The sequence below is a fragment of the Mus caroli genome, chromosome 3 (assembly GCF_900094665.2).
Source record: "Mus caroli chromosome 3, CAROLI_EIJ_v1.1, whole genome shotgun sequence".
NCBI classification, from domain to species: Eukaryota; Metazoa; Chordata; class Mammalia; order Rodentia; family Muridae; genus Mus; species Mus caroli.
In genome coordinates this window covers 236,429-245,642 of record NC_034572.1, presented here as the reverse complement: position 1 = coordinate 245,642, position 9,214 = coordinate 236,429, and the positions used below count along the sequence as shown (strand labels likewise).

The 9,214-nt window shown below is 34.2% G+C and overlaps 1 protein-coding gene across 1 annotated transcript in view; it reads right to left on the bottom strand.

Annotated features, from left to right (window-relative positions):
• The window catches only part of Hnf4g (hepatocyte nuclear factor 4 gamma), a 139,381-nt gene that overhangs the window by 37,289 nt on the left and 92,878 nt on the right, over positions 1–9,214 (bottom strand). The window lies entirely within an intron of this gene.

Sequence of the window (9,214 nt, the reverse complement as noted above, 5' to 3'; positions counted from 1 at the left end):
AGAGAGAAAGACAGAGAGAGAGAAAGACAGAGAGAGAGAGACAGAGAGAGAGACAGAGTGACAGAGAGACAGAGAGAGAAAGAGGAGGAGGAGAGGAGGGGTTCACACACTGAACTGGGCCTGATGACTCACGATTCTAATTTTAACATTTTAGAGGCAGAGGCAGGAAGAATGGAAATACAAATCCAACTCAAATTATATAGTGACAAAGTGAGATATGTTCCATTAAAAAATATATAATAATAATAATGGAAGGAAAAAGGAAGACCAAAACCCTAGAACAAACAGAAATGTAATACTGGACTGTGACAGTGTGACAGTACATGAAATGTTTGTTCAATCACTCAGTTACACCCACATTCATTGGGGCAATTTAATTTTCAGTGATAAATACACATGTGATAGCAGATACTACGTTCTAACTGTTTTCCCTATGGGAAAGGGAAAAAAGCTGTGTTCTAGGAATGAATGAGAATGGAGAGAAGACAGGAGAGATTGACGGTAGAAAGGAGAGAAGGCAGAAACAAAGCAAGAGAGTGAATGATAGGAAACAGAAAGAAAGAATGGAAAAAAGGAGAAAAAGATAAAGGGAATATTTTTATCTTCTGTCATAAATACTGACCTTTGAAACAGCAAAAGCTTCAAATTCACTGAGTATAAATTAGATGTGTGCCAAAGTGCTAGGGATAAAGGGATTTTTTTTTTTTTTTTTGGTACAGAACAAATCAGGACTGAGTACTAGGCAAACATCATACCAGCAACATTCTGTCTTTATCCACAGCACCCTCCCATTCCGTTGCTGTGTTAAAATAGAAATGAGTAAAAAAGTAAAAAGAAGAAGTACAAAAAATGATTTCAGTTGCTCACATAGTTTTCTTGGATTAAAAAGTTATGCATTCTGACAGCTCTCTTAAAGGCCTGAGGATGACAAATGAATTACCATGTGAGGACTAAGAGGTGTTCACAAAGAAGTTGGGCCAGCAAAGTCACCACTGCTACCTTCCCTTGAAAGTGTGCAGATTAACTTCTTTTGATGACTTCTATGTAAAATCATGTTGTCTCCTCTTTCCCTCTACACCTTCTTTCTCCATCTTCCTCATCCCCATGAGCATGCATCCCCCAAAGTAGCTCAACTTGCTGTTGGACTCTTCCCTTGAAATCTCAGATGTTTAAAACACTGTCGTTTTGAAAACAAATCCAAATATTTACCACAGAAATTGCTCTACTGTAAAACATAGTGGTGAATCTCAGTTGTTAAGAGCATAATTCATCCCTCTTCAACACCTTTTTTTTCACATATTCTTTCATTGTATTACAAATATTTTCCATTGTAAATACAAATCTCTTTTTAGGTTAACACAATGATCTAGGGCAGTTTGGAGAAGTCTCCAGATTAGAGGATGTGGTCTTAAGTGGTACATCTCGTATTTTCCTGGGTACCAGAGATGGTTTTGAAATGATAACATTGTTTATGAAGAATGTAAAGTGAGAAGATTAGAAATGGGTGTTAGATCCTTTGGGACTAAAATTATAGATGGTTAAGAGCCTCCATGTGGTTGCTGGGAATCAAACCTTGTTCCACATGAAGAGCAATGTTCTTAACCAATAATCAGTCTCTACATCTCCTAAAATACGTATTTTATAATTACATTGTTTTAATTAAAAAATTAACAACTACAACATGAACATCGTGCACAATGAGGACTTATAGGGCAGGTTTTCATATCTATACATGATAGAACATTAAAAGATATGCTGTTAGTCCAATTCAGTTAGCAATAATTTTTCTTCACTCTCTATTGAGAAAGACATGGTAGGACATGCAATATTTTCACATTATTGGCTAAATTGTGCCAATAATTAGTCCCAAATGCATACTCATAGAGATACTTAAAGGACATTCATATCTCTATATTTAAATCCTAATTGTCAGATACTTGGGTGTGTAGAGTTGTGAAATTTTATCAAGCTATATGCTTATGGCTTTTTTGTATCTATATTATACTCAATAAAAAGCTTAAAATATTAATCTATTGTGAGACTATATCTTAAAGAAATATCTCTACCAACTGGAGGCAGCCCATATGAAATATCTATTAATGTTTTCCTATTGTGTTGCCTGTATCATTATAGGCAAAGTCCACAGGAATATCTCTTAATCCTCATGACTACTCTCTACTGAAGTCCATAATATAGTAAAATAACTCATTTATTATATAGCTAAAAATATTTTGAATGTATGGCTGGGGAAAGAAGTAATTATTTAATAATACAAAATAGTTTCAGAATTCTATGAACCACATTAATGGGATTTCCTGATTCTATACTTATATTTGTATACTTATATATGTACACATTTTGGACAAAGAACAGGGAGGAGAAATACATAGTCATACAAACTGACTTGAGGATTCAATGATCCCTTTATACTCTCTACAGGGAGCTATAACTCAGAAGAGCTCTTTTAGTGGCAAAGGCTTTGTTCTTTAATGCTATCAAAATTATCAAATTCTCAAAAGCAAAACAAAACAAAAACAAAAACAAAAACAAAAACAAAAACAAAAGGCAGTGGTGGCACATGCCTTTAATCCCAGCACGTAGGAGGCAGAGGCAGGTAGATTTCTGAGTTTGAGGCCAGCCTGGTCTACAAATTGAATTCCAGGACAGCCAGGGCTATACAGAGAAACCGTGTCTCATTAAATAAATAAATACATACATACATACATACATACATACATACATACATACATACATACATATATAAATATTAAAAACAAACAAAAATTATCAAATTCCAGGGGAAATATTTTAATAATACACACATGCCATAATCCTGTTTCACATTAACATGTGAAACAAAAATCAACCAAAATTTGCATGATATATTAGGAAAACATCAAATTATATCACTGGTTGTCAACAAGGAGAGAGTTTTGACCACCAGCTGTAACCAAAGGGACATTGGATAGTACAGAGACACTTGTACCCTACTGCCCATGAGGATATGTATGCTTGTGTGTGTCCTTATGGAAGCTAGAGGCTGATATCTGGTGTTTTCTTTAACTACTCTGTTTTTCAGGCAGTTCCCTCATTGATATGGATTTACTGATTAGAATAGGCTGGCAGCCCAATGAGGTTTGGGTTCTTCCTTTTTCTGTCTTTATTAGAGACACACACTTTTTATGTCATGCTGGGATTTGAACACAGGTCTCAAACATCCAAGGCTACACTTATTGACAAAACCATCTCTCAGTCCCTACAGTGAACACTTGATATAAAAGTTTACAAGTAAAATACATTTCTTGTGTTTTTCTGTATTCACAGATCTCTGAAATCACTGTAGTTGATCAGATCTCTGAAATCACTATAGTTGATCAAGTGATTTACAATAAGATTCAGAAGGAAACTATGAAGTAAAATGATATCAAGTTAGTGTTACAGGTGAAGAGATGTCCATGTCCCACCCCCAAATATTTTTTATAAATAATAATGCTACTTTCTCTTAATGTGTTGGTTTTTTTCTTAGAAATATCTGCACATAAGGCTGGGCATGATGTTTCCAAGCCAGGAGGCTGAGACATGAGGATCAGGAGTTATAGAATAGCCTGGATTACAGAGCTAAAGTCCATCTCAAAAAATAAAAGTAAAATCAAAAAAAAAAAAAAAAAAACAATTTCAATCTCAGTTTTTTAAAAAACAAACCTTGTGTTATTTTTTTATTAAAATTTAAAACAAATAATATGGCTCATGGATAGAACACTGGCTTAGAACATGTAAGGCCCAGTGGTTGACACCTAGTATTTGAACATAAAACTTTCCCTCCTTTTAAAACACTACTCACCAGTGACAGAGCACAGAACTAGAGGACAATACAGTGTGGACAAGGCTATAAATAGACAGAATTGTATATGGGTGTATATTATAATCTATGATTCCTAATATAATGAATAAACAGTATATATCCTATACAGTCAAATAAACATCTATATACACGTGTATGCATGTTTCATTTATATAAATTTTCATCTCAAATAAAATTGTAATACTCAACATCAGATCCAAGCTGTCACCATCCATTAACATGGAAGGATATACTACACATTTTAGACATTACATAAAAGCTTTTTATTTTTATTTCCACCAGCAGCAGCAATCTTATTTCACAGGTTTGAACCTAAGTTAGGGGACTTTCTATTTGAATTCTATCACAAAATTTACCAGGAGATGATAAATAATTCCTACTGGTGACTTCTTAGTATTATAAGAGCAAAGAAAAATCGAAGAGAGGGGAATGAGGGTATATTCAGCACATTCAGAAAATATTTCCAAGTTGTAATGAAGTGTCACTGAGACTGTTCAAACAGCAACTTTATTAGGCTTTGACTGAGAAAGGAGGTCAAAGGGAATGATATTGTGGCAATCAAGACACATGCTTCCTTGTAGGAATGAGAATGAGGTGGCTTGTTAATTATTTCCTCTGATTAGGTTACCTATTGATTCCCATGTGCATTTAAATATTAATCAGAGATTCACTTTAGTGCAGTACTATTGGAAAGGATGAAATGAGGGAAGAGTTCAAGCACAAGACAAATAAGCACCTGGAGGGGTGGGGCTGCTGCTTGGGAGATCCACTTATGAAGCCATTCAAAATGGAGAGATCACATTGTTTTTATTATCTTTGAAGGTGAATTTATGATTTTATCAAATTAGTTTTGTCGATGAACTTTCAAACCCAGATGTGTAAACATTTAGTTCATTACTTTTGTGACATTCTTACATGAGGACTGTAGTTGCACTTTCTACCACATACCTTCCCCCACTTCAACTCCTCCTGTCTCCCTTAACTCCCTCTCACCTGTATCATCTCCCCTCCCTTAACTATAATTCAAACCCAGATCCTAAACAAATCTTCGAGGTTTCGGGGCTATAATTATTTATTTTCTGACCTATGCTTTATACTATACTAGAATATTGGTATGCAGCTGTAGAGAAAAAAATCTACAATTGTTTCCATATATACAATATCATCTATATGGATATATTTATATAATCCGCTTAAAACCACATACAGAATTGCTTAAAGGTAAAATGCATATTTTCATCAAGAAAAAAATGATTACTAAAGTAACCAATTTTAAGAATTTAGTTTTGGCTCCAAGTAAATTCTTGGGAACAGGCTTACCCAATAAAAATTTAATTAAAATGTGGTTTGTTATTTATTACAGATTGTCAATGGTCATTCCTTTTCAATCACTGACTGGTAAGCAAAGTTAATTATTCAGAGCTTGTGTTTTCACAAAGCACTTAAACTCTTACTAGACAGTGAAAATGCATCCATCACACTCTTCCTCAACACCAACAACAAATCTCAAGCTTTATTTAAAAAGTGGGAAGATCTACCAAATAATTCTACCCTAGTATTGGGTAGTATTTTGCAGCTACCATGAGATTTGCAATATGGCTGTTATCTATCATTTCCTAAGGTCAGAGCAGGGAAACTGAAACTTTAAAAGCTGAAAATTAAGTCAGTGGTTCTCAACATTTTGCTACAGCTTTGTTTTCATTTTAGTGAATAAATAATACTTCAAATGCCCTAGCTTTGAGATCTTCAGGTTTTTAATCTTTCAAACAGTCATCTTTTTTTTTTTTTTTTTTTTTTTTGGAAAATATTGAAGGATGAATAGGAAGACTCTAAGGGATATAAAATGATACATGCAGATTCATTTACATATTGTAAAGGTGTGCCTGGGACACTGAGCATAAAGGAATCAGAAAGGACAGACAGGAGATTAGAGACATCAAAATGTAGCATTTCATTTAGAATTGAGGAAACAAAAAAGTAGGAGGACTTGTCAAAAGTCCACCATCAAGTTAGCAGAAGCACTGGCCTTACAAATCAGTAACCACGCAAAAATTTAGCTGCTGAAGTTAGTGACTGTCTTCAAAACCTGAAACATGTTTACAAAATGTCAACAGAGGAGAGTGAAAAACCTCTCAAAACTCAAATAAAACAGCCATTCATTTTTTAAAAAGGAAATTGTTTTGTGTGACAGTAAAAGAAAATGAGTGTTAAGAGTTGAATATAGGGCTGGAGAGATGGCTCAGTAGTTAAGAGCACCGACTGCTCTTCTGAAGGTCCTGAATTCAAATCCCAGCAACCACATGGTGGCTCACAACCATTCGTAATGAGATCTGATGTGCTCTTCTGGTGCATCTGAAGACAGCTACAGTGTACTTAGATACTATAATAATAAATAAACCTTTAAAAAAAGAGTTGAATATAAGATTTTGTTTAAAAATCTCAATAATCATCTATATTACTAGGTAAAATTAAAATGTCCCCACTATACATTATAAAATCAGGCAGATAAGAAGGTTAAGCTAGTTTCATATAGAAATTACTGTAAGACCTGAGGGTTGCTTAGGAGTAAGAAATAAAATATTTCTTATACAATAATAAAATATTTATTCTTATAAAATAATATAAATTTGTTATAAAAACATCAAAGCCATAAAACACAAATCAACATGACAATTATTTTAGGTCACCAGGATAATTTGATGTTGTGTATGTGATTAAAAGTGAAAAAAAAAGTGAGCACACATCTGAGAGCTAGAGGTGCCAAATTACTAAGCTTATCTAAATGTTATATAAAAGCTAGAAATCAATTTTTTTTGTTTCCTTTGCCTCTGATCTCCTGGTATCCAACAGTGGGACATGGAGACCAAAGTCAATGAATATAAAAGGCCAAAGAGGTGAGCCAATAATTTTTCCTTGATCCTTACCCCTATGCAAAAGGTAAGTCCCAGAGAATAGTGAGGTGCCTTTACAGGGTCTTTCTACTGTGATAAGTCACCTATCCAGATGATCAAAGACCTTGCAAAGACCTTAGGCACTGGACTCTATCCAGTGAAGAGTCTGTAAAAGGAACATCATTAAAGAAGAAAATGCCCCCAGTGTTTTAAAGGGATGTCACATGATCAGGAAATCCTTGACCTATCCTGATAGATGGCACAACTTACAGAAAACAAAACAAAACAAAAATATAAAGAAGCCAAGGAATTTATCCTACCTACTTAAAAGTATCCTTAGGGAGCTTTGGACTGACTTCAACAGGAAAACCCTCATTTTTAACTGCTTACATACATGGACTCAACCACCCAACAGAAAAACTACACAGCAGAGTAATAAAGCAAAAGGAGACAGACTGGACTTAAAAAGGGCCTGAGTTCTTTGCCAGCTATCACAAAGAGTACTCAAAGAACATCAGTGGGCATAGTATTTAGGAATACTGACACATTGAAAAGGTTCTAATATACCCATGGCATCTTGACCAATAGAGATAAAAGTTCTGATTCCAGGTCTCAGGTGCTTTTCAAAATCCATATTTAATCTATTTAAAAGTCTTACTAAGTTCACAAACTCTTTTCAAATTCCAGTATATTTGTAGTTAAATAAACCTGTACAGATTAAAAAGTGTTCTTTCCTAAAGATTGTTTCAGGTAAAATATGAGAGAATTCTACCCAGAGCTGGAACCAGCTGAGAACTTGGGTTTCTTTCCAAACATGGACCCCAAAGACAATCCTTCATGTACGTACATCTATGGGCCATGATTCAAAGTGCTACATTAAGACTTATTCTCTTGATGACCTTGGAACAGTGAGTGACCAGGATTACCTTTTAAGGTACACCTCTCCTCTGTCAAAAGAGGAATCCACTTCTATTCATCATCTCTATTATGATGGATGATTGAGAAAGGTTCCATCAGTATTTGATCGGTTGTATTCATCCTCAAGACCAAACTACACTACTTCTAGTTTTAGTCCAATTATCAGTACGTACTCCTTATTCCTATGGGTTTCAAGACCCAAGGGATCTTCATGATATCACGGGACATATTTATCTGTCATGTTTAAATATGCTTTCTATCCCTTTTTCAAGGCAGTACTAAGGCCAAGCATTGGCTATTTCTTCTGGTAACAAAGTCAAGGCAATAGGGTAATTGTACCATCATTACTATCTTCCCAAACCCTTGGAACCCATGGAACTTGCAAGTTCATTCTTATCTTTTGTTGTAGTAGGTGGGACTTGGTTGGAGTAAGTATGTCAATGTGTAAGTGTGCCTGGGAATTTTTATGCTGTAGCTATGCCTTGTGTGGCACACAATCTCCTGCCGCCCACAGATCAAGATGTAGAACTCTCAGCTCCTTCTCCAGCAGTATATCTAACATGCTTCCTGCCATGATGATAATGGGCTAAACATCTGAAACTGTAAAATATTTTCATTTATCATGGTGGTCATGTATCTTTTCTCAGCAATACAAACCCTAATTAAGGCATATGTGGTTTTTACTCTGTATGATATATTATGATATATGTGCTTTGCACTTCTAGAGTATGAATAAACTGTTTCAATCTGCATGTTCAATTTGAATATATATTAATAAATGTTTATATATTATTGAACTGTGAATGTTTTTATGTTCTTTGAATAGACAACTGGAATACATCCAAAATTTTGCTATTGCATATTAAGCCATGGATGGCATATAAATAGCTTTGCTGACAATGTAAGAGGTAGAAAGGTAGAATCCTAGAGTAAGAAGTTATTGAATTTATATTTATTCCTTCTTTTGTTTATAATTTGAAAATGGCATCTCTTGAATTTGTGAATTGTCTCACTTTTCTTCATGTCCTTGAAAGCATAGAAGTTTATAGTTCTATTAGTATAATTCATATTTTTCTTTTGTTGGTGTCCTTTGAATGTTCCATCTAAGGATCAACTCTGCTCTCAGGTCACAGTGATTTAAAGCCATGTTTTCCACGTTCAGCATGATTGTTTCAGCTGTAGCACTTCTGTGATTGGTCATTTTGAGTTATTTTTACATGGTTTCAAGCAGATATTTAGTTGCATTCTTTTACTTGGCATTTTCCAGTTTCCTGACACAGATTTTGGAAGAGGCTATATTTCTTATATATTCATTAACTTGTCAGAATTAATTAACCATAAATGACTGGGTTCTAGTCATTCTAATTTATCTATCTCTCTATTATTATGTTAATATTGTAATCTAATAATTCATTATTAATAAATAGGAATACAAATTATTTTTATATTGGCTTTGAATCCCACAAGCCATTGGATACATTTATCAGCCACCTTTTTGTTTTATAACTTTTCAATATAATAAACATGGTAAATTATTATCTAT